Raw genomic sequence first — 27,178 nt, 5'->3', positions numbered from 1 at the left:
AGATCTATTCTGAGCCAGCTGCTGCTCCTACTGAAATCAATTGCATACATTTCAATAAACCCAGGTTCCTTAGAATCTGGCCTCTTTTTTTTCCTGATAAATTCTGTATTTCTTTTGTTTCCTTAAGCAAGGCTGCTTTTCCAGCAATTCTGAAAAATCCTGATTTATTTTAGCAAATTTCATGATATTCACTCAGTCTGAGACTCAGCCCAGTAAGAATCAGGTTTATGTGTCACATTCAAACGAGCTTCCACAACACACCAGACAGAAAAGGGTTTCTTTCACTCGTTTTGAACTTGAGACATGCAGACATTAAAAAGCAGGATATGTCTCACACTCAGGCCCTCAGTAAAAGAATCAATAATAAAGAAAAAAGAATCCTTTCCTGTTTGCATAGCTTTGGAGTAAATACTCATGTTTGGCTCCTTGGAGGTCTCAGAGCTGTGACTGACTTGTTTGGTGAAATGCTCTCAGTGTCACCATCACAGGGTTTTATTTAAGACCTGTGAATTCCACACTGTGCCTCATCTTCAGGTACTTAGAGCCTTTGCAGCCTCCAAACTCTGCCAACATTCCCTCACACCTACTAGAACAGTACAAAGAGAAAGAGAGATATATAAGAAAATTGTGGATTTATTTATCCTAACCCCCAGTTTAGGATACCGTTTTTAAGAGGATCCTAGAAAATGTGTTTTCTGGCATGAAGTGGCACATGGGCAGGCCATGAACAAACTCTCACAGCTCTTGATGGAAAATCAGGATGTTTTCTTTCAAAACCAAGAATTTGAACCCTCTATGATCAAAGCAGGAGATTTGAGGACTAGAAGATACCAATAAATGCAAAGGATGTTGATACAAAAAGTTACTTCATGATGATGGAAGAAATGGGCTGTGGTTTAGGGAACTGACACTGATTTATGCTTTCTCTCATTTAATTGACATGTGTATAAGTACCCTAATTGCCCTTGGAGGCAGAGGAGAGATTTCTCACTGTCAGGGCTGAACAGATTGGCTCAATCATTGTCACTGGAATTGCTCTGGTAATATAAAGATGTGAACATTTTCTACTAATGCTAAGTCAATTTAGGACCAGGAGCAGGTTACCCTCTAGTGATTCTGTTACCCTCTAGTGACTGAAATCTTTGAGATGCTGTAGAATGTCTTTATTGTAGACATAAAACCTTGTTCTTCATATTAAGAGGTTCAATATTAAATTCCTGCTACAAAAAATCTGCTGCACAGAGACAAGGACATTTGTACACTCATTCAAGGAATCCCAGAACTCTTCCATCATAAGTAAATAGATTGGTGGTCAGGTGCCCTGTATTCACAATTGCTGGATTATGCTCTTTTCTGACCTAGAGATGGGGCAACTGAGAGGTATTTTAAAAACTTTTATTCTATTTTCAGCCTCATGAGAAGGGTGAGACAATACAGATGTTACAATTCACACCATCACAATCAGAAGCCAAATATTTCCTAATTACAATACATTATAAGTGTTTATTAGCCTATCAGCTTTTGCTGCACTATGCTGTAAATGCTTTAAAGCCAATCATATAAAATTACCCCTCGTGGGTCCTACTGCAATCTATCTTTCATAGTTCTTTCATTTCTCTAAAGTATCTAGTCTTATTTGCAAGGTCATCTTTTGAAACTTGTTTCTAGTTCCATTTCTCTCTCAACAGTGTCTGTCCATTCCATGGCATTTCTAAGTCAGCATTTGTTATCTCAAAGTTTGCATACAGTTGCAGACTACGTAAGCCTTCCATCAGGCTTTGAGAATTCTCTACAAATCCATTTCCCACATTTCTCCCTCTCTCTTGAACGGAAAAAACTTCTTTGATGGTCTTGTTCATCGTTTGTCGTGCACAGTGAAGTACACAAGGTACTATCACTAACATTGTCGCTATAGCAATCAATGCATAGAAACGTATTTTGTAAAGCCCCTTTAGTCAAGGTAAATGTCCTAGGGTGACATTATGATGCTTGTATCCCCAGTCATAAACAGAACAGTTGTTCTGTTTATGCTGGATATTATGTTCTGTGCCTTCAAGACTGGCTTTGAGTAGCGAAGTTTTGTTTTGTTATCAGCCACTCCCCCACAGCTGGCGCGACACAGAGACAGGGCAGTGCATGGTGCTGCTTTTGCTTTTTGCTTTGCTTTTCACTTTGCTCTTGCTTCTGCTTTGCTCCTGCTATTGCTTCTGCTTCTTAGTTCAGCTAAGCAGTCTGATTTTTTCCTTGGACTATTCTCCTTTCCCTTTCTTGGAATCACTCAAACCTGCTCCAGACTGGGACCTGGGAAACACCGAGAGTTTGCACCTTGTGGCCTGCAGCAACTATTCCCAGCACCGGAGGGACTGATAACAGAGAGACCACTCCCAGGAGAGACTTTCTGAATTTTTCATCTTTTTCAGAGCGGTGACAGAGTGGTGTCATCTGGTATTGTTCATTTTGTGTGCTGGGGGGTGTTTTGCCTGTTAAATAAACAGATTCTTTCCACTTGTCTCAAAGGAATCCTTCCCGACCCGGCTGTGTGGGTTTGCTTTCTGGAGGGGCCCCCTTTTGGAGGTTTTCTCCCAAATTTGCCCTAAACCAGGACAGTGAAAAATTCTAATCTTCAAACAAGTTGTCTAATGATGATCTATCATCTGTTTTAATTTGATTTGTTAAATCTCTCAGTTTTTGAAGTTGTTTGTGGATGGACTCTGAATGGTTAGACAAATTCTTATCTCAAAGTTTGCATACAAATGCATACTATATGAGCCTTCTGTCAAGCTTTGAGAATTGTCTACAAATCCATTTCCCACATGAATTCCCTAAGGGATTCAAGAGTCTTATTGCTCAAATTACCTGGAATTGAACAGGGAAATCTATCACAGGGAAAAAAATTATGCCTAGTGAGATGGATACCTGTTATGAATGAATGTGAGGTTTAGAGAAGGCCTGCCTTTTGCCCAGGCCTCTGGCAATAGGCAATAGCTTTTTTGAGGTGGTCAGCCCACCAAAACCCACTCTCATTCATGAGTTCTTTAATAATGCCTGATTTGGTTTATTATAGACTAAATTATTTATTTAATAGACAGGAAATTAACTGACATAAAACTTAAAACAAACTAATACTACACAGGAAAAAGGACAAAAGAAGGTACCTGTTAATGTTATAGCACGAGGTTAAAGGTACCTGTTTATGTTACAGCTAGTGAAGAAATAATATAACTAGGATTCAATGTATCTTACCATCCAATTGTTGGTGGGGCACACATCAAGATCCTTTCCCTCAATCCGCACAGAAGTAACCATGGAATCTGCATCCAGACTCCAGGGAGAGATCTCCCACACATTCAGGGTGTGTGTGTAGAAGGCTTCTGCTTCTGTGATAACTCATGTGTCATTCATAGTTTGCAAAACAGTGTCTCTTAGTCAATAAAATTTCCTTTATCTCTTCCCACATCTGCTCTCCAGGCTAAGATCTTGATTCTCAGCTGGGGCCTGAGCCCTTTTGGCACCAGAGATGAGCCCTTGCTGGACCTCTTACCCCGGAGGGTAATCTCTTTATGCATCTGAGGGCGAGGGTGGGGGAAGTAGGTTGTAGACATCCTGCCACAGCAAGGTTTAACTTGTTCTTGCTATGTTTCTGTCAGTCCTCTGCTGACAAAACAGATAAATCCTTCTGTCTTCATGTTCTTCCTTTGTCCAGCTGCATAATGTGGAAAAGGCCCTTGGAGCACTGGGTGAGCTGCTTGTAGGTCCATGCAGCTCCCTCAGCTCTTTTCAAAGGATTCAGTATGGACTTGGATTTTTAAGAATTGCACCTACTTTGAATTTCTATGTTCAGAGCCCATCCTTGAATAAGTCATCCCTGGCTGTTCACAACCTATTAACTGAACTATTTATTACTATTTCTTCCTTTTAAGATTTACTGTTCCTATCCCAGATTCAGCTCTGAGATCTGCCTGGGTTGTTCCTGTTACCTGGATGACCCATGTCCTCAAGGATATCAACACCATGTAGAAATACTTTCTGTATTTAACACTCTCTCTTCTTCCTCTTTGCTGTCTTCCTTGGCAAAACACTTTTCTGCAAAGATGTTTGGAAAGCAAACCAAAGCTGCTTCCAGTGCCATCCAACACATTGGCATTTTGCTCTGACAGTTGTTCCTAATGTGTTAATATTAATGGATTCATTTTCTTCAGCATTCATGGGGCACACACTACAAACCTTTTAAAAGTAGCATACAGCAAGCTGACACAGTTTGAGACACAGGTGATGGAAACACACAGGAAAAATCAGGGAGAAAAAGTAATTAAAATCACTAAAACTAATCAGGTAAATAGAGCAGGAGATATATTTGGAACCTGGGGATGAAAAAATAGAAGAGTTAATAGAATGGTTTTGTCAGGAAAATCCACAACGACAGAGGTTTATGTCCAAAAAAAGAAGACAGAGGAGTCTTTCAACTTCATTTGAAAAAAGGGAGAGAGTCCACCGGGGCACACGTCCACAGGGTTTTCTCTTTCAGGGTTTTGTGGGGCACAGCCTCCCTTTCATCCTAAACTCCTGACCGCATGTAGCCCTCTTCCTTTCCCCACTAGCTGAGGTACTGGGAAGGCGGAGCCTTTCCGAACCGCCTACCCCTTATCCCCTTTTGAACCTACTGTTTTACCCCAAAGCTGAGGCTTGTGCAGACCCTTGACTGTTTCAGGAGCCAAGCTGTCCGGGCTCTGCAATGAACCTGTTGCCCAAAGTCAGTAGAACCATTAAGACCCATTTCAAAGACGTTAACACCCATACCTTCACCCATCACATTATTTTTAAAGACATTAGAACACATCTTTCCTCTCAGTTCCATACCTTATACAGGAATTTGGCACCTTTTATGCAAAGGTGCTCTTCCAAATCCCTGCTCTGTATCTTTAAAAGTCTTCATCTCTTTGTTGCCACTGAAGTGTCTAAACATAAACCAGACTTTAGGTATCTGGTTGTTCCCCCTGTGCTGTTTTTGCCCCTGCTTGGTATGGACATCCTGCTTCCACCTAATATCTCCTGCCTGTCATCCCTTCCCCTTGGACAGAAAATGCTTTCCCCACAGCAGGATAACTCCAGATTTGCTGCATCTGCCACAAAATCAGGGAATGGTTTGGGTTGGAGGGAACTTTAAGCCCATTGAATTCCATCTCCTGGGCAGGGTCAGGTTACCTTCCCCTATCCCAGGTTGCTCCAAGTCCCATCCAACCTGGCCTTGGACATTTCCAGGGATCCAGGGGCAGCCCCAGCTGCTCTGGGAATTCTATCCCAGCCCCTCACCACACTCACAGGGAGGAATTTCTTCCCAATATCCCCTCTAATCCTGGCCTCTCACTGTAAAAAATCATTCCCCCTTGCCCCATCATCACTCCACACCCTTGACCAAACTCTGCCATGAAGCAGATATAAATATTTCAGCCAGACCTGTTCCCAGGTCACATTTAAATCATGGCCAAACAATCAGATGGATCAACACAACTGAAAGATGTCATGGAAATGGCAACAATTGTGAAATCAGGAATAGGATGCCTTGGTAACAGTTTATATCCCGTGTTCATTTTTTTGTTGTTTGTTTTGTGTCCGGAATGGTCACTGTCTCCCCTGGCTCCACGAGTATCATGATGGGTGAGGGACAGTCCAGGACCCTGCGAGGTTTGGAGGCCAGGAGCTGCTGCTTCCTTCCAGTGGGTGATCGAGTCAAGAGCCATGCAGAGTGGGAGTCTGCCATAAATACTGTTGTCCTGTGGATTTTGCCTGTGTCTTCCTTTTCTTTTACCATTGGCAGTGTGACTGGGGCTGGCCAGCTTGCTTCCGTGCTGCTCTGCTGCTCAGGAGCCCAGGGCTGGCACGTGCTGCGCCTGGGGTGCTCCCCTCCGCGCAGCGGCCTGCCCTGGGAACACCCATTGGCCATTTGGTGGGCGGTCCAAAGGAGCCATATCCCGCCCAGCCCCACTATTTTCTGCTGCTGCTTCAGAGCTTTATGTTACACTTTCACTCCACACCCCCTATCTGCCCAAGTCCCAGTGGCTCCTGTCACCACTCTGGTGAGTAGTCCTTGCTACACTTAGTTTGCTGTCCTGGGTGTGCCGGCCTGTGAAAAATGCATATTTTATGATTGGCTTTTTGCAAATATTACAATGAATATTATATCTGTTATGTTAGAAAGTTATGCTGTATTAATTTTCTTAAGTAGTGTGTTAAATATAGTTTTAGGTTATAACATAATGTTAAAATAGAAACTATGTTATGTAAAATACTTCTTTTAAGAGAGGACTCGCAGTGAGATAGCAGTCACAGGACACCTAAATCTTTCAGAAAAAGAGAATTTAATTGCTCCATTATCAGAAGAAACTAACTTCTTCTTGCCTCGCTCAGTCTTGAAGACGCCGTCAGGATTAAGAGGAAGAAGCTGACACTGACCAGACAGAATCCTGTATTTGAATGGAATTTATGCATCATGTATGAGGTGTATGAATATGCAACAGGCTGTTGTTTTTAAGGGTTAATCCTCTGTCCTTTTTCGGGCTTACTTTGCCCAGAAAAAGGTACCCCGACATCTGTAACTCTTTGTTTCTATTGTCTCATATTGTCCTAATCCAAATTGTCCAAATTATTATTACTCTAATTATATTACTCTTTTTATAACCATTTTATTACTATTAAACTTTAAATTTTAAAAACAAGTGATTGGCGTTTTTCACACTCCCTCTGCTGTTCTAGCTGCTGCTCTGACGTTCCTGCGGCAGCCCATCTCACCATCCAGAGGGGTACCGGGACCAGCTGACAGGGTGGGTTTGTAAAGGAAGCCCCTGCTCCATCCCCCCCGCAGTCTCGCCCACCACCACCCACGCGCAGAGAGGCGGCTGCGCCACAGCGCCCCCTGCACTCCGGGGGAATCATGGCAGCCACCATACCAGGCCGGGAGCCACCAGCGCCTCTGGCGGCTTTGCCTGGAACTGCACCGAAGGGGAAAGTGCCTGCAGCCGGGAGTGGGCTGTGCTGGGTGTGTGCTCTGTTTGGTGTTAATGAACAGAATGAACATAATTAACACAGCTGGTACTGGGTGTGTGTTCTGTTTGGTGTTAATGCTGCAGTTGTTGGTTTTTTGCCTTGTTATACATATGTGTATTAGTACAGAACACTTATTCCTTTTCCTATGTCTTTGCCTGAAAGCCCCTTAATTTCAGCGTTATAATAATTTGGAGGGAAGGAGGTCACATTTTCCATTCCAGGGAGGTTCCCACCTTCCTTGGCAGACAACTGTCTTTCAAACAAGGCACAGGAGAATCTGAAAATATATTTCCCACAGAAGGAAAAGAAACGTGCATCTAGGGCCCTCCAGCCTGAGAGGTGCCTTGCACTCATCACATGGAAATCTTTGGAAATAAATGTCCTTTTATGTTTACAAAGCATCTCTCATCCACAGAACAGAAAGTGCAAGGAATTACTATTAAATTTTATATTGCCAATGCCAAGACATTCTGAGATTATAGCAAATAAAATTCACATTTCAATAATTTATTGGAGAAGGTAATTCTTGAGAACTTTACTGTCAGACAGTCAGGAGGGCTGCTAATTTATCTGTGGTTCCCTTGATGCCAGAACAGCCATGGGAATGGGAATGTCACATGTGCTTTTCCTCTTGTTTTATGGTAAATAATGGAGCTCACATTGTAAGCACTTGGATCTGCCTGAGCCATGTCAGGTTCCAGAAAACAGACAAGGAAAGTCTGACTAGAAAAAAACCAAAGCTTTGCTCCATCAGAAAATGGAGCATGAAATTGTTTAAAAAAAAAAAAAAAAAAACCAAACAAAAAACCCCAAAAAACTAGAGATCACAGAAATAGAAATGGTGAAGTTTGCCCATAGTCTCTTGGCTCCAATGAGTGTCCCAGTATGCCAAAGACTTGTCATCAGAGCCACCAATGGAACGTGGGAAGAGCACGCCGCTCCCCTGCTCCTGCTGCTGCCCAGGCTCCCGTTGTTTGTGTCACTAACTCCTCCTGGGATTTTCTATGGATCAGAAATATCTTCTTGCTGCTGACATGGGGTTCAGGGAAGTAAAATAAAATACCTGCTGGTGACATAAAGAGTAGATTTTTTCCTCCACGAGAAATTACATGCCAGTGTGTTCTCTTTAAATCACAGCTGAACATAAATACTTCAAAATGAGTAAATATTTTTGGCTCTCTGTCATTCATGGAATCACAGGACCAGTGCCTGCAACTGCTGGAACAACTGTTAGAGAGTTTATTTTCTTTGTTCCCTTCATGCTTTGCTTTTTGTGAGAATGTTTGCACAATCCCTGGCTGAAGTGGACTTTGAAGTCAAAGTTTATTTTTTCAGTTTCCTCACTGATGCCTTGACTTACTTCTTATTCTACAACAGCATCATTATCCTAACTCCACTGCAGTCCATGAATTTCCATCAGTGCAGCAGAACTGCGAGCTGGGCTGGGTTTGAAGAATCTCATGGAGCACTTACTGAAGTCAAAGGGAAAAGATTTCAACTTGGGCTTGTTTCAGGTCAGACTGCAAAAAACCAAATTAGGCTTCCCTAGAAGAGGTTGGAGGTGGGTTGGAGGCCAGAGGAGGAACACGCTGCAGGTCTAAGAGCAAAATGGGAAACTGGATCGGAATGGGTGAGTGACCTTTGTTTGGTGGAGTAGGGAGAAAAAAGAATTGTCTCATTTTTCTCCCTGTTTGAACATATTCAGTCTCTCCCTGTAGCTCTTCCACGTTTTCTATACACTGGCAGCATTAAAGAATCATAAAGTGCATTTATGTTTACTTAAACCTCTTCCCACTAAAAAGACATCAGTGTGCTGCAAAATATCTGTTGAAGAGCTCTTTCTTTGCTCTCTCAAGTGAAGTCCAGCCCATCTTTCATCTCTCCCAATCCCCACAGCAGAGCCTTGATCCACTGCATTCACAGCACCTCTACTTAGCCACTTCAGGGAAACACAGTGAGGTGGACTTTGGGAGCATTTCACCACCCAGATACATCAACAGGTTGTGCTGTGGTGGAGATTTTGAAATGAGAGATACAAAAATAGCTCCTGTAATTACCTTCTGTGATGCCTTGAAGTTATTTTGCCATAAGCACATCCCTCCTCAAACACTATTTGAAAGGATTACTGTCTGCTCTCCCTCCCCACCTCAAAAGTTTGTTTGGTTTTTTTTGGCCAGGATTTGCTTCCATTTTTTTTCTTTGCAACTTGAAGGATTCCTCCACACTGTCCAATTTGAGTCTGCAGATAAACAATTCCATTTTCAACTTCAGTTTTCCTCCAATTAAGCCATGACTCTTAAACAATGTCAGAAATTTTTTAGCTTCATACCAAAGTGCAGAGGTAAAAGTGGAACAACAAACTAGTTTTGAATCCTTTAATGGATTTTTTTTCATATTCATCTTGTCAACAATTTGATCTAAGTAACAAGGAAAATCTCCCTGCCAATTTTCTGTATGAAGTACTGAATTTTCTGGACACTGGCTCTTTCCGGCAGCACCTCTGGTTTTCCTGCTAAAGAATCACAACCAATTGAATGTCAGTTGTTAACGAGTTCTAAACTCTTTTATCTGATGCTTTAGGCAAGACCATGATACCTAAGTAATTAGCTGAAAGAAAATGAGGCCAACAAACATTCTGAAGAAGCTGCAAAGCAGATTCACTGAGTTAGCAAAACAAAGCCAGATCCAGCTTTCTTTTCCAATCATCCTGGTGTTACTGGAAGCTTTTTGCTGGCACAGTAAACAGGGAGAGTGGGGGTTTTTTTCTGCCTCAGATAATGGGTACAAATTCAAAAAATCATTTCACGCTGGATGAACAGCCAGCTTGTTTGTGGCTGGGCTATCATCAAGACATTGTAAACGGGGAGCTGAAATGGGGAGAGGAACCAATGAAAGTCTGGGCATCTTCTGCTCCTGCGGTTGTTGCTGCTTCCACACCTTCTGCAGGAATTTGCGAGCCTCCTGGGCAGGTTACTGTTGCAGGGGCCAATAAATATTTACCTCAATAAATGGCAGAGTGAATGCTCTGTGTTTCAGGTTGCATTCTGACAGGTTTAACCTTTCAGGGGTGTAGTTCTGCCAGCACAGCTCTCCATCCATCTGTTTTGAAAACCCACTGAGAGTAATTTTGCTAGGAGTGGGATTCAAAAATACCCTGCCCCTAGGCACAGCTATTCTACAGACATAATTCTAATTAAAGCTCACCTTACAGTGGAATCAAATAGGAAATTCTGGCTCGTGCATCCCTTAACCTCTTCTTTTACAACAAAGTTTTATCCACAAATATGAGAATTAGGCACTCAAATCCTGCTTGCAAGAAACTCTGAGTCAGCTGTTGGCTTCTTATTGCTGCCAAGGGGGACATATAAATCAGCATTAGATCTCATGGGTTTGAAACCACCTGATCTTAGCACTGCTGCTCCTCCTCTTTCATTTTCTCTGAATGACTGTGGCTGCAACTCTGCATCATTAACTTGAAATGGGTGTTGTTTTGGAGAAACACACAATCAAACCCACTGGGGCATTAGTGGGATTGTCTTCCAAAGAGTTCCTTGCTGAAACAGATTAAAGAACACCATAAGAAAGGGTTAAACCAGCCACTGATAGACTTTTCAGGGCCAGAATGGATCACTTGCAATAGATACGTTTTCCTGGTTATAACACAAGAAACCCCATCATCCTTTGTCATGTCTGATCATCACTGGTGCCTCACCAATAAATATCAGCTCTGATCATCACTGCTGCCTCCCTGCTAAATAAAGTACTGCCTTCTGCCTTTTTATTGAATCCTAAAAGAGATTTTTTTTTTTCTTTCTACAGAAAGATACTTGAGCAGTGCTCCCCTCCTCTGCAGCTGACTCATCTGCAGTGAGATTTATCTGGAATACCAGCTCTCAACCCATGTGGTGGGGAGTTTTCTGGTAAAAACAAGAGAGAAAGCTGACACTTTTCAAACACTCCCAGTTTTTTGAGGCAGAGAGAGAATTCCAATTACCACAAGAACACAGCAGAAAATCTGCAGCCTCGTAACAAACTCAGTGAGATTTATAGGCGCTACTCAGAATGCTTAAATTAAATAGAATTTTTTCAGCCCTGAGATTTTCTTTTAACTGACTGTACAATATGTAAAGTAGGCCAGGAGTATCTAAGAGTGTGTCTGGCATTTAATACACCATTTTCCACTGCTTTCATAAGGTTACTGCTCCTCATTTAATTTCCTTTTTTTACATTATGGGGCTTTAGTATTCATGATGATGATGAAATATCTAACCCAAGACACTGCCAAGGGAAATTTTAATCAAAGGCCTTTCACAGCTGAAAGGCTGGCTTGGTTAAGTGATCAATATCTACTGATGGAAAGAGTTTGGAAGAAACATAGTTCTCTTTGCTTAAAGAAAGGAAGTTGCTCTTAGAAATTATTAGAAATTATTATTGCTCTTAGAAACTTTGGCCAATTTTTAAGGGGGATCCCACCTTAAACAGGTTGGTTGAAATCATCATGCAGCCATTTTAAAAGCTGAGCTGTGCTATTCATTAGAAATGAATATGAACAGTTTGTAGATGGCTGACAGTTTGGGAAAGAAAAACCTACAGCAAATGAAATCTGTGCACGATAGGACTTGTTCTCTGTCTCAGAGCTGCCCTTTTTACTTCACTACACATTGGGCTGAAAGTATCGGTGGAAATCTACCAGGAACACGAGGTAGGAGGGTGAGGAGCACTAATTAATGTAATTGGTTGACAGCATAACAATTAAGATGTAAAGATTTGCCCCAGCAGCAAATGAGGATCTGGGATCAAATCCCACCAAGATGGGACAGAGAGGGATGGGCTGTAGAGGATCTTAGTGCAGGTTGATTTGGAAGGAGCATCCCTTCAGTCCTGACAAAAGGGATTTTTTACAGCTTAATTACATGGGAGCAGGTTCCTAATCCTGGCCCTCTCAAGGTTGCCCATTCCAGAAATCCTATTACTAAGCAAAATACAAAACGACTGGGTTTAGTTTTCAATTGTTGTCAGTACAAGTCTTTTTCTGAATCAGGGCGTGGTGGATCAATCGATACATTTCAGAGCCTGTGTCAGAAATCAGTGACACAGAAATTTAATGGGTGTTGTTGTTCTCTCCTCTGCTCCTCCAAGCCCAGTCTATTTTTGAGTGGATCAGGGAAGTTCCAAGAGCAGTATTCCTATGAGTTTCAAGAATGTGCAGTTTCTCCTTCACCTGATTTCTGGTGTCACATGCACATTTGCATTCATTACACATACAATTAAACACTTCCACAGAATTCACAGAATTCACAGAATGACTAGGTTGGAAGCGACCTAGCAACCTCAAAGATCATCAAGTCCGACCCATGCCCTTTCTCCCTTTTTCCACATATTTTTATAATTTCTTCCTCAAAATAGATAATTCTTTCCCATCCTCCTCTTAAAAATACTGTCAATTCACGTTAACACAGTGTGGTTTAATCTTTTTCAGGCTTTGTCCATGTCACTGTTACTGTCCATGTCATTTCCCTCATCTGGAGCTCAAGAAGATTTTCCCTGGGAAAAACCGTGTGAAAAGGTTTTGTTGCAGTAAAAACTCCCCTGGACTGGGGTCTACAACCAAAAGCACATCCCTATTCACAGTAATACAATTCCCTGGCTGGCACCAGCACATGGAGCAACCAGGGAAAAACCAAGTCAGCCCCAGAAAGATTTAAAGATCTGAGGTTTGACCAAGCCAGACCTTCACTCGAGAGCTCAGATACTGTTCAGGTTTGGAGCTGGTTGTCGGACCCAACTCTAAAAGCATGGTCCAGCATCCTTTTATTTCAAATATTTTGAGGGATGACAGGAACACTTACAGTCAAAGGTTGATCTACCAGCCAAGTTATTTTACTGAGAACAAAAGTCCAAGGTTGCTGAAGCTGCATTTGCTTTGCCAACAAATTATCTGAAGGCAGAAACCCTGGATATACTGTATCCTCTGGATAAATTTGCTGCAGGCAAAAAGCTTTAGGCTTTCACAGCTCCTTTTCCCTTTGCAGCAGCTCTTAAACCTATGGTTTGAACAAGAGAAATAATCAGTGTTGCTGTAGAAATCCATAGTTATTTTCTGCAGATAGCTCCTTTCTTTGCAATGGAGCCTGATCCTCTCCCCAGGATTTTCAAGGCTGTCAGGATTTCCAGATTCTCTCCCAGAACAAGGCTCTTCTCCTTGTCTTGGTGCAGCCTGGACGGTCTGGCTGAGGCAGAGCTGGGCAGCAGTCACTGGTACTTGTGGAAGACTGGGATTTGGAAGCATTGCTGCTGCATGGCAACAAGCTTTGCCTTTGAAGATTACTCAGAAAATGTGAATCCATCTGGGGTTAAACCACAGTCCTTTCAAAACTCCTCAAGTTGCCAACTCAACAGTCCCTGCTGCCCCCTGAGCCCTGTTATCCCTTCCTACTGTTTCACTTTAATAAAAACTGAGCCATTCCATGTTCCACCCAAGGGGAGAGTCCTTGGGGTGAAAGAAAGTCAAGTCAGGGATGGATCTCTCAGTTAACTTTGGAACCAGATTTTTTCCTCAGGTCTGAAGATCCATAACTGCAGTGCTTTGCCCATCCCCTCTCCCTTGGCCAGTCAGCAGAACCCACTTTGACTCCACAAGGTGTGAGCCAGGCCTGAGCAGGTAGAAATTATTCTGATTTCATGAGATCTTACTGTTTTATTTAAGGGGTTCCTGGCCAAATCCAGCTCAGGCAGGAGGTCTCGACAAGCATCTTCATCATGTGCTTTCCTGACCTTGATGTTTGGAGTCCTGGACATGTTCCCAGTCTGATGAGTTGGTGTGGGGAAATATCTATGAATGCAGAACAAAAAATTGAGATAATCATGAAAGTCTGCCTCCCTGGTAGGCCAGGCTGATCTGAGTTCACTGCTGTGCCTGGCTGCTATCCAGAAAAGCCATAATTCCCCACCACACCAGCACCCTGAGAGCATCTTTAACTAGTAATAAATCCATGAAAATGTAAAATGTGCACATTACTTTTCTCTCCTGTGTGCCTTGTGGATATCTTTTTACCTGTTTCCTGCAGCAAAACTTGCATTACAAAATCAGAGCAATTTGGGGTAAATGAATGGATCCAGTCCCTGCTTGACTGCAGACAGGGAAAAATTTTGCTTGGACTGTTTTCCAACTACAGAGATATTTACTGTAATATCCAAATGCTGCTTCCAGACCTCCTGCAGATGAAATGCAATCTTCTGGAGCACTGGGAAAGGAGGCAGCCTTCCTGAGCTGGAGATTTGTTGTCAGATGTGCTCCCTTGGTGTGCAGGCTGCATTCCCAGGAAGTTGGGAATATTCCTAGCTGGGAATAAAGAGAAATGTCTTATTTCACATGGGAGTCGTTGAACTCTTGCCTCTTGCAATGCTTCATAAGCATCAGCAAAATCAAGATTAAGCCAAAGGGAATGCAAGCAGAGCTGGGAGACCTTCTCCATCTGGGGTTTTTATGAACAAAACAGCAGCTGTCCTGTTTTTGATAATGCACCCATCAGGATTATGCTTTGGACAAAAAAAACCTGATTTTATTTTGCTGCTACTGCTTTCTATGGGCTTTGGAAGGCTTGCAGGCATTGGGGAACACCTGAGGAATCAGAGCTCATTGTTTCCCACAGCCAGGGATTGCAGTCACACCAGCACAAGGGAATTCAGGGATCACCAGGACCTCTAATGAATTTGTTAAAGACAAATTGCACCAATTAATAAAGTTAATCTGAAACCTGGAAGAGATTGCACTGATATTCCACTCCCCTTCACACACCCTCCTTTAACACATTAGAAGGGTTTTAATTATTTCTCATTCTGTGCTTTTTTTTCTTTTCCTAATGGAGTTACAGTGCAATTTATGCTGACCACAATTGAGCAGCTTGTTTTAAAGACTTGGAATGGAGCTAAATGCAAGGCAGCAACTTTGTTTAAAACAAAGACATTCCCAATATACCACTACATGGAATAAATCAAAATCCTCAGCCTGAGTGAACACTCACAGGAACTGTGCCTTCCTCTCCTGGAGCACCTAAAGGAGTTCCAGGAGATCTGGAGAGAGACTGGGGACAAGAGAATTAGAGAACAAGGAGCTTTCCACTGCCAGAGGGTAGAGATTGATGGGATATTGGGAAGAAATTCCTCTCTGTGAGGATGGTGAGGGACTGGGATGGAATTCCCAGAGAAGCTGGGGCTGCCCCTGTATCCCTGGAGGTGTCCAAGGCCAGGTTGGATGGGACTTGGAGCAACCTGGGATAGGGGAAGGTGTCCCTGCCCATGACATAGGGGTAGGAATAGATCATCCTGAAGGTTGTTTCCTACCCAAACCACTCCATGATTCATTTTATGATTCATCCTTTTCTTCCCATACTCCTGCACTATTTTTACCTCGATCTCAAATAAATGTCATATTTGTGAAATATGCTGTAGCATATGGAGAGAAAAAAATACAGGAACATATCCAAGGAGTAATTCCAGTGGCAAGTGTCCCTTGTACCTTGCCAGGAGTCACCAGCACTGAATTTAAAGGCACCACGTTTGTCTGTGACAGGGTCATTATTCTGGGCAGATCAGCTCTGAGTCTTGATGAGAACCCAAAGCAGTGGAAGTTTTACAGCTGGCTCAGATATGCGGCACCACCAAGAACAGAAAAGCCAAGAGGGCACAGCAGGAGGTTATTTGGACCAATAAGTCTGGGGTCAATTTGGTTCTCATGGAAGACATTATTAAATCTCTGCATCTCAGGTTTCCCCCACTCCCCAGTCAAATTTTATTTCATAGGGGCTGTTTATCTTAATATTGAGGAGTCTCTGATATTCCAAAGCAGGAGCTGCCCCCACTGTTTTATGACATTTGTTATTTTGCTGCAAGGCACAAGAGAGATGAGTGATGGGTGTGATTTTTCAAAATATAAGCTAAAAATTATATTAATATTATTAATATGTTAATTATAATTAATAGTAATATTATTATTAATAAGGCAACTTATATAAGGCAAAATTTTGCTTATATAAGCAAAATTAAGTGCATTTCAGCATCAGTTCCCTGGATCTTTAACCCCCAAAACTGGACCTCTGCTTAAAAGCAGAGGCTTCCAAGAGTTATTCCAGAAACTCTGCAACTCCTGCAAAGAAGAACAATGAATCAAGAGTATTTGAGCATAAACAAGTGAGCAGTGAAAGCCCAGCAGGTTTGGGATGATGTGCACTCCTATCCTGGTGCTGGGGCACAAATGGAAAATTCCAGCCCAAAGAGCAGGGTACGTTTTCTAGGCTAAAGGAGTGGGTTTCTGTGCTTATACCACACTCAGAAAATTAAAGTAATTCAAACCATGACACAGCAGAGGTGTCCTCAATACAGACATCTCAAGAAGGGAGAAGGAGTGGCATCAAGGATGCAATGCTTTGGCAGCAGCTGTACCCCCTTCTGCCCTCAATGCAGGGAGCAGTAGGAGGTGTTTCTTCTTCCTCAGTGTGTGGAACTTGCACATCACAAACCCCATAGCCAGGTGACCAAAAAACCCCCAAATTCAAAGAGTTTTAAGGAATCAATCATAGACAAAAATTAGCTGTACAAGCTGAAACATTTCCTTTAATTGTACTAGAAGTTTTCTTTTTATTTCAGTCATGTTAACTTCTCTGCAGCCCAAGCAGTTTGAAATAACATTATTCTCTGCTTTGAAACTTCTCCACATTGATTTTGCTGGCATTATTGTTTTAATATGTCCAACTTGGCAATTTCCCTAGAAAACCTGCTTTCCAACACAAATGTTTGGATCCACTCTGCTGTCTGTGCTTTGACTTCTCAGCTCAGTGTAGTAGGAACTTCCAGACTTGTCTGTCCTTAAGAGCTCAATCCTACAGAAAGCAGTGAGTGCCAGGAAACCTTTTTTCAGCATGGAAATAGGAATCCACTGTTTGCTCAATGAGAGACAGCAGAAAAGCTTGGGAACCAGTTGAACACTGACCTAAAGTTAAGGCTGTGCTGTTGCTTGAAAGCATCAATTTAGTTTACAGGGGCCAAAAAAGAGATGCCCCAGCAGAAATGCTTTGGTGGTTTGCCTTGTATAGAAGTGAAAGGAGGATGTTTTCCAGTGTGGCTGGCTTTCTTGCTGGCACTGAAATGGAGGAGCTGGCAGGAAAAAAAAAAAAAAAAAAAAAAAAAAAAAAAAAGAAGGGGAACTGAAATCAGGTCCATCTGCTTAGAATTAGTCCTGAGTTCATGCAGAGCACTGTGTGGCAGTGATGCTCCAAAGGGGAATGGAAGTAGGGAGTGAATTACAGCTCTCAGAACATTTTCAGCTCAATGAAATATGGAAAGTGAATTCCTATGCAGTGATATGCTTGTTTGAACAGTTTTTATCAAGAAGACGTTTTTGTCCAGAGCTTTTTGGGTTTGTATTTCTGGACCTGGAGTTAAGGCAAGGCTCGGCCTGCATGGGAACATTGGTGCAATCCCAAAGTCAGAGGACTGATGTGTTTCTCTTTTGGAGAGAACTTTTCCTCCTGCTCTTATGTGGGGTGAAGATGAAATCTGGGAGTTCAGTGGCTATAGAAAAGGGGATTTATCCTCCCTCAGTAGGAAAAGATTCTTGGAAAGGGCTGCCCAGGGAGGTTTGGAATCCTCATCCCTGGAGGTGTCCAAGAAAGGCCTAGATGTGGCACTCCGTACTCTGGGCTGGCAACAAGGTGGGATTTGGACACAGGTTTAACTCAATGGTCCCAGAGGTCTTTTCAACCCTCAGTGATTCTGTGATTTTGATAAGAATATTTTTCCAGAGGTCAGGAAGGATACACAGCCCAATTTGAGGTCTCTAAAGAGAGAATTCTGGCTTCTCTGGCTATTCCTTAGCAATGGCTGGGTGCCAACGCAAAGCTTTCAATAATCCATTAAACGTTCCTTTAGGACAAAAGAAGGTACTGGAAGGCAGCACAGGTAGTGGGTAGCTTCCCTCCTATGAGCGATGGCACTGCACTAATGGAAACGGGTTTCTCTGGCCCTGACTCACTGAGGTGTAAACTCACTCCAGTGAGACTTTTCCTAGCTGAATTTCCCTGGAGGGAACATAAGAATGCTGCCCATCTTTCCAGTTCAATAACTGATTCCTTTCTTAAGGGCTTCCTGCTTCTCTTCCTTGTCTCTAAAGTGTCTTACATTACCCTTCATGCAGGCTTGGAATTGCAAAAAAAATTGTATTTGCTTCCTGATGTTCCTTTCTTTGTTTTTTAAAAAAAATTTTTTCCTCCAGACCATGCATCATTGCAGATACTCCATTTCTGAGAGGATTGCTGCACATCTGGCCAGGTTTGATGACTTGCGACTTTTCTATCCTGACATGCTCAGTGGGAAGGAAAAATGCACTGAACAAAAATTTCTGATTCCTCCATCACCAAAATGTCTAAAACTCACTTCACTGAGACAGTCTCCATCACCATACTGAACAAAAGGAGAAAAATACAGTTATACAGCTCTTTTCATTTGAAATCAGATTATTTAACATTAGTAGTATTCCCAGGGCAATACTACTTGGTCGGTGCTCACAATGGGAAATCAGCATGGCCTCTTTATTATCCTGAGTGTTGGTTTTGTAAGGAAGTTCAGATGCAGAAAAGCACATATAGAGATATCACAGGTTCTTTATCTGATTAATTAAATGAATGAACAGGCTTATCAATTAGCTAGTTCATTCATTCATTCATTCATTCATTCATTTGTTTATTTAACTGCTTCTACTTTCTCCCCTGTATCTCTTTGCTAAAATAAGTCAGTGTTCGAGCCCCATATTTTGGAGATAAGGTTTAGAAAAGGTGAGTCCCTAGATATTTGGAACTTTATTGTTGTAGTAGTAGTAGTAGTAGTAGTAGTAGTAGTAGTAGTCATCGTAGTAGCAGCAGTGGTAGTATTAATCCTAATCAAACCAGGCTCAAACATTAGGCAAGAGGGATATTTTTCATCTCCTCAGCCTGATCAACCAACAGTCAAATAAGCAGCAAAAGGAGCAACACTTCATAGACAGGCTCAGAATATCCACACAGACACTCTGAAAACTCAAACCTCTGCTGGATCACTGTCCTTGGCAAGAGATTTTTTGCTTATTAGACAAGAACTTAAATAAGCCAGCAGTTAGTCCTTTCCTCCAGGTACTTAGTATTGTGCCTAGAATGAAGCATTAAAAATAATAGATGTGACCACTTCCTTCCCTTCCTTGTGTTGCACTGACTTTAGGACAAGATTTATTTTCAAAAGCCAGCACTTGAGATGGGTTTCTTTCAAGGAGTCACAGGAATTCTGTGTATTGTTTGTCTGAATAATTTTTGGAGAGTATATCTTTGGTTTGGGTCCATTCTTTGGTATATAAAGACCAAAATACTGACCCCCGCCAGACTGGGAGCATTGGTGGGGACAGTTTCAAGGTACAGAACAACCTGAGAAATCCATATTTCCACATGTGTGGGTTTTGAAACCCCAGGGAAGGAGAATTTTCTGACACAAGGATATGATTGGTACTCATCTGCCTTTGAAGTGGCCCTCTCTAGTGTCCAGCATAAACCAGGGAAAAGGCTTCAACCCAACTTTGACTTTGACAAAGACTCTTGGTATTTTAGTCATCTTTCCAAGAGTGACGAAGAGCATCTAACTCAAAGTCCAGTCCCGTGTGAACATCAACAACCATGTGTCAGCTTACAAAGGACCATGGAACATTTTTACAAATCACTTTGCCGCAGGTCCAAATGAGTTCCTCACTGCACTCAGAGACCACTTTATTAAAAAAAAAAAAACAACAAAAACCAAACCAAACCAAAACTAAAAACCCCACAAAAACAAAAACAAAAAACAAAATCCCACACATTTAAGGGCTGTGAAAAATACCATAGGCCATGGGGAGAGAGTAAAAGGTATCAAGGGAATTACTGACATCTTACAACTCTAAAATAAGGAGGCATTTACTGAACAATGACAACAATAAAATGCTAAGAAAAAGTGTTTTCATTAGCAATAAATTCTATCTTAAAACACAGGCAACATAAATGTCAGCTGGGGAACTGGGAGCAGAACCCAGGAGACAAATCCTGAGGCTGACTCTCCATTGCCAGGAAATCAGAACCTGAACACTACTGGCGCAGCCACGAAACCCTCTGTTCCTCTTGACAGAAACCCGTCCATACACATGGAACCGTCTGTGGTGCCTTTCCCATTTTCAATTAGTATTTATATCTATCATTACAGAGAATAATTCCTTCCTGATATCCCATCCATCCCTGCTCTCTGGCAGTGGGAAGCCATTCCCTGTGTCCTGTCCCTCCATCCCTTGTCTCCAGTCCCTCTGCAGCTCTCCTGGAGCCCCTTTAGGCCTTGAAAGGGGCTCTGAGCTCTCCTTGGATCCTTCTCCAGGTGAGCATTCCCAGCTCTCCCAGCCTGGAAGCATCTCTGTGTCCTCTTCTGGACTCTCTCTCTCTCCTCCACACCCTCCTGATGTTGGACCTCAGATCTGGAGGCAGCTCTGCAGGTGACATCTTACCTGAGCGGGGCAGAGCAGGAGACTCCCTGGTGGTGTTCAATTAAATTCTTTAACATGTAAACCATTTTGCTTTGCAAATCTCATTACCACCCTTGCATGTTTGGTGTTTTCAGTAGAGTTTTAAACAGAGTCCCAAGCAGCTGGGAAGGTTTGTTTGGGTTTTTTGAGCTTTTTGTTTTCTCTTCATTTTTCATGAGATGCTAATTTGTGGTAATTGCATTCTACAGCCGTGAGAGCCTGGCTCAGAGGAAGGGAATTATTGGTGTGTGTATTTTAGTAATAACCATCAGAGAGTCAGGAAAGAAAAAAAAACAAACAAAAAAAAAAGAGATAGAAGAAAACATATCATTAAAATGCTCATGTCCTCTGGAAGAAAGCTCCAGCTTGTTCTCTTAAGGGAATAAAAATCTGCCTGGTGTCTCTCCAGCACCTATGTCTGCTGGCATCCCACCCACTATACAAACTGTGTACATTTCTACAGACAGCCCTAATTTAGGTCAGTTGGTGCAAATTAAGGAAGAAATGGACAAAGGTTTTGGTTAAAGTACAAGGTGCATGGAAGCTGCTGACTCCTTTCATCATTTGAGGTTCTTGAGGAAAGGACCCATCAGACGAGAAAGAATAAAGCCCGGCTCTTTGTTGGTGTTATGGCAATACCTTAATATCTTAATTAGGAACAAAGAGTGCTCTGTTCTGTTCAGGGCTGAGCTAAAAGGGGTTATGCTTACGACAGAACAGAGCAGATGGGTGAAGGAGCAGAGGGTGCAGCAGGAGCCAGGAATGACGTGGCTCGTCCTCTGTCTGGCCAAACTGGTCAGCTGAGGAGGCTCTCAGGGAGACAGGTTGGCCTGGGAAAAGTTAAAGCAGCAGCTCCAGAGGTCTTGCACAGGTACAGTATTGATTGTCTGGTCTTCTGTAGATTTGTGGGCTTGTTCTACAAATGTGTCTTGGTCTGGAACATCCTGTGCTTCCCGCTGTGTGACAGGCTCCTAAATTATCCTGATTTCTCCTGGCATGGCAGTGTCTATCCATGAGAAAGACAGGGCACAGTGAGCTCAGCAGACACATTTCTGGAGCTCCAGCTGCTGACTCTGCTGCCCCCCTTTGGGGGGCTTTGGATCTCCTCCCTGTCCACGCCAGTGCTGCTCCCTGGGACACACAGCCAAAAGGACTCTGCTGCCACATTCCTTTCCAAGCTGCTTACTTCTGCTGTCATCAGCTTGGGCCCCTTTCCTTCCAAGGGGATCTCAGACAAGATATGGTGATAAGCAAATAATGGGTAAATATGTGCCTATGGAAAGACTGATACACCACTAAAAGCACGTTCTTTCCCATCCTTTCCCTAAATAATTTTTTTCTAACAGTTGCTGCCCAGGGATGGCAGTGGGTGACATGAGCTCTGCATTTATAGTCCCCAAGTACCACAGCTCCTTGGAGATGAGAGGCTCCATCTATCAAACATCTATCTAGCATGACTATGGGCTGAGCTGCCTCGAGGGTTTTTTAAACACAAGCTGCAGTTGGAGCATGGGAGGAAGTTGGACACTCAGCAGAGATGACAGAATTAGCCACAAAATCATATGGCAAGAGAGCCTGGACAATCAGCTGAAACAGGGCACAACACGCTCACAGTGGCTTCCAGCCCCTCTGGAATAAGAATAAAGATGGAATTTCTTCCCTGGGATTTTTCAGAGCCATGTTTCCCTAAGAGATTTACTGCACTGTGTGCCCTGGGTGGCAAGGAAATCTTACAGGCCTGTGGTGAGTGCTGAGGCACAGGACCAGACCTCAATCTAGCTCAGATCCAGAAAAGATAAAGGAGAACTCTGGGTTTATTTCTGTTATATGGATTGTGAACTCCACTGCCCAAAGAGCTGGATGTGCCACACAGGACACACAGCAGAGCTCTGGCCCTAAGAGGGACTCAGCCTTGCCAAAAGTTGCAATCGGAAAGGGAGATGAAGAGAGATGCTTTGGTGATGAAATCAAGTCAGTGGGATGGAGTGCATTGGATCTTGTGGCTTCTCACAGGTGGGGAGGCAGCAGATAAAAGAGTGAAGGAAGGATTTAAATGAGTCCAAGAAAGCATGATTTAGACACATCTTAAATTTCCCCCAACTATTTTACATATTAAAGATGAATGTTGAGCTAAAGCTCAGAAAAGTGGTGTGAACTCTCACCCAAGGGAAGCAGCAGTGCCAGGATGGGAAAGGATGCAGCAAGACATAGGAGGGGTAAAAATTCAGGCAAGCACTCATCATCTCTGGGTAGATTTATTTCAGCACTAGGTAAAATCAGTCCTTCTGAGGCTACAAAAGAGCCCTGTCCTCCATATGTGGTCAGATTTTATCAGATCATCCAGGTAATAAATCAAACCAGAAAATTTGTTGTGAGTTACATAGAAATAAACATTTAATAGCTCCTCTCAGACCTGCAGCTGTACACAAAATCCAGTGGCCCAAATCTTCATCTGTGGAGAATTAAGAAGGTACCCTGAGGTTTTAATGGGGCTGCCTTGATTTATGCAAAAGCATGGATCTTGTTTAGCCAGCCTGTGCTTAAGTGATTTAGGAACATGGTGAAAAGTCCCTATGAATCCCAAGACGAAGAAACCTCTTATACTTGGACATGTTATCATTAAGTATGAGATCACAGACAGATCTACCCGGTTTGAAAATTTCAGCCTTTTTTTATTTCCAAAACTTTTTTTAATCCACATTTTGGATGTTCACTCAGAATCCCTATGCTAGGTTGGTTTCTTCCCTTTCTGAACACTCAGAATTTTCCAGTTTATCTTCAACTCAATCATGCTAAAAGCTTCAGGCTGTCCTAGTCCTAAAATACAGTGGAATGAGTCCAGCTTCAAGTTTAATAGACAACATTTAACATCTCTTGCCTTTGGGTGGGTCTTCTGTCTTATCCAAGCAGAAGTCAAACCCTCACTAAAATCTGAGGGATGATTCATCAAAACAACCCTTTTCACTTCTTTCTGGGCAAGTAAATAGTCATTTCAAGGCCTGGAGCACCTAAGAGAAGTTCCTCCACTCCTTGTCAGCTGCCTGCATGGTCTGGCACTGAGCTGAGCAGATTACCAATGACACTTCATCAAATGCCTTCAGACACAGAAACAATGGAATTCGGGCCTTTTGATGAGATATTTGTAATGAAAACACAATTGCTGCCCAAAATTCAGGGTTTAAGGCTCTGATTTTAACATTTTTTAGCTCAGAAATAGCTGAGCAGCTGTGGATTGCTGGGACCTCTCTCTAGGGACCCTCTCATACTAATGAGTATAATTAACAACAGGATCTGGTTTGTGGATGCTAACTGGGCAGAGTCAGGTACAAACGTTACTCAGAAGGATTGAAATCCAAATGAATAAGAGAAAGAGGACAAAAGCATTATTTCCTCTGCATCACAGATAAAGATACACCCAGAAATGGACCTGCCAAAGATCAAAGATGGAATGAGGAGCTCATCGAGGACTGTGTTCCTTCCTTACATGACTCAGAGACCTGCCTCTGTCTGGAAAATCATTTTGGGTGGCACAAAACTTTGGGTTGGAATTAGATGGTTTTAAATGTCCCTTCCAACCCAAACCATTCAGTGACACTGTGAACACCAGGGGACAGTTCATCCTTTCTCAATAGAGGACAAAAGCAGAGTAAAACCCCATATGGATCCTTGCCTAATATGTTCTTACAAAATTCCAGTGGTGGATACTCAGAATCCCATGGACAAGCTTTCATCTGTCTTTAGAGGTGCAAAGTTTGAGATTAAATAGCTCCTCCTTTTGTTTTCTAGACTTGCATCCCTCTCACTGCTTTCTCCCAAACTTTGATTAATCCAGAACTTTTACACTGGACACAGACAATTCCAGCACATCTGGCCAGAGCCAAGCACAAAGATTGCTTCACCAAGGTTGATGTGACACTAACCTGACCTGTCTGTCCCTGCCTGGGGACACTCTGCACCGCGTTTAATGACCCTCCTGACCCCAGGCTCTTGGTGGTCTCCAGGTGTACAAGCTCTTCACTGCCATAAATTCATTCTTCTCTGAAGATTTTAGGACAAAATCTGCTGTCACTTCCTTCTGCTTCCCTCCACTCTGGAGAGAGGTCCCTTAACAAGGGTATTGCTCACAGATGAGCTGATATATTGAGTATATTAATGACTAAAGTAATGAACATATATGTATTTATTTCCATGGTGCATTTAAGAGCCTGGAATAAGCTACAAGTATGGCAAGGTCTATGTACCAGTAGAAAAAAAAACCAGAGTGAGGTTCAGCTCCTTTCCCTCCCCTCAGTCTTTTAGACTCATTTCCCAATGAATCGATGGAAACAGAGTTGCCTCATCTGAAGATAGGCATCTAAAATAAACCTGCTGAATCACAGCCTTTAAGCATCTCTAGTTACTCAGGATTCCCTTCATCCATTTACGATTTGCTCTCTTCCAGCACTCTTTGTTACCCAGGGAAGGATGAGACCTCCAAGCAGCCTCCAAAAATCATCTACCTTCTGTAGATGTACAACAGAACAGGCACCGCATGTGGCAAGAAAACTGTGGAGAAACAGCAGCTGAGCATTTAGAAAGCACCTCATTTTTGCAGTTTGCAAGTTCCTCAAAATCAACTTGAATTCTTTTCTTTTTTATTCTTTTTTATGCCCCCTCACTTTGCCATTTCTTCTCTTGGGGTTTTTTACTCTCTAAGAGACAGCAAATGGTGTAGCTGGAGATGCCACAAGGGTTACTACACTGTCCCAAACTCTTTGCCCAACCTGCACAAATTGCACATTCCTGGGAGCCTGCTTTTTAAATTTTTCCTCCAGTAGCAATGGCTATTGCAGAAGCAAGCAGGCACTCTGAATTTGTTGGACCAGTGATCAGGGTTGCTGACAAGTGTAGATCTGCTTTCAGTACTCTCCTGGGGGAATCTGAGCATCACCCAAATTTACCTGTCTGTGAAACTCCTGAACCCAAAACCCCAAACTTTCCCTCTCAAAGTTACTGCCCAGAAGGAGGAGGTGGAGAGTCTGTCATGCAAGAATAGGCACATGGTTCATCTTCTTCATTGTGGATACAGGGTTTGCTAGCCTTTGGCTATGAAATCCCACTCTGTGTCCCCTTCACTTCAGGACATCACTTTTGTATCTGTTCTTCATTGGGGACTTTGGACACTTTTTTTTTTTTAAACTGCAATTAGAAGCCATGTGAAAAATCAATCTCCCTTCAACAGCACATTCTGCTGAAGGAATTTCCTCCTTAAACCCCCATCTCCAGTCAGCTGTGCTTTGTCCCATCATGCAGAATCCCCAGGCAGTGTGTCCTGCCTTTATCTCCTTGTTCCGTTTGCCCTGCAGGAAATTCTCTTTTTAGATCTCAAAAATTTTGTGTTAACTCATGAACAGGAGTTTGTTATCTGCCTTCCACTCTCTGGTCTCTGCAGGAGTTTGAGTGGAAAAAAAAAATAATAAAAGATTTAAAAACACATTGCCCAGAAAGAAAGAGTGCTCTTTCTTTCTGGGCAATACGGGAGTGGCAGTGAATTACGGTAATGGTAAGACTAATGCTCTGCTACATAGCAGAGCAGCAAAGTTCCTCCTGCTCCTTGGCAGTGTGGAGCTGAGCTCTGAATAGGGCACGGATCCTCCAGGGAGCCTGGAGCCAGCCCCTCACAGCCGCGGGATACAGGGAATCAGCCCCACTGCCAGCTGCTGAAATACCAGTGGGGCAATAAAGGGAGCAAAGCCGAGGATTTCCAGGCACGGAGCCCCATCCCCGCATGAAAGAGGATCCTGCTGTGCTGAGAATCTCCTTCCCAGATGCTCACAGGAGCTGTGCTGCCTTCTGAAGACTGAAGAGGTGGGTGTGGGGCAGACACAGCAGCTCGGGGTCTGCTCTTGCCAGCATCAGCTATCTCCACAGGCTGGGCATTATTTGGTAATGATCACAATTATAATGCTCAGAGATGCTTGATGCAACACTCACTTTTCATGTATGTGCTTAGATAATCTGTCCTTTTCTTCCTTGGGATTATTCCTCAACTTGTTCTATCTGGTAGGAAAGAAAATAAGATCCAATTCCATTTAGTGTACTGAAGTAAAATACCCACAGTGTGATACCTACTCATCTCTCCCTTCCCCCCTCCTCCCTGCCTGTGAACTGGGAATTTTGGGGCTTCAGAGTTTGAAATGCTTTTGCCTACAGGAAAGTTCAACTTGAAGGTTGGGAAATAGGACAGTTGTTACTGCTTAAAGTGTGATCTGGGGGACTCATCCCAAAGGACACTTAGAGAGTCCTTCCTCATCTGGGGTTTTACAGCCACAGTCTTAGTGGTGGTTTTTCACCTCTGATTAATAATTGGGACAGAAATTCTATATCCACATGGAGATACTGGGAAAGGTTTTGCAGCTCCCACTTGCAGCTCTCCTCTCCGTGCTCCCCAGGTCTCGGTTCCCAGGCTAATCCTCACTTTTCCATCTGAGGTACCTTTTCTCCATATTTAGTCAGCAAAGGCTGAGCTTGGCTTCCAGATACCCTGAAATGTTGTGTCACTCACTAGGAGGCTTGCTCCTTGCAACATCTTCTGCTTGG

The sequence above is a fragment of the Molothrus aeneus genome, chromosome 29, assembly GCF_037042795.1.
Source record: "Molothrus aeneus isolate 106 chromosome 29, BPBGC_Maene_1.0, whole genome shotgun sequence".
In the NCBI taxonomy this organism is placed as follows: Eukaryota; Metazoa; Chordata; class Aves; order Passeriformes; family Icteridae; genus Molothrus; species Molothrus aeneus.
Note: the sequence above shows the minus strand (reverse complement) of the source record.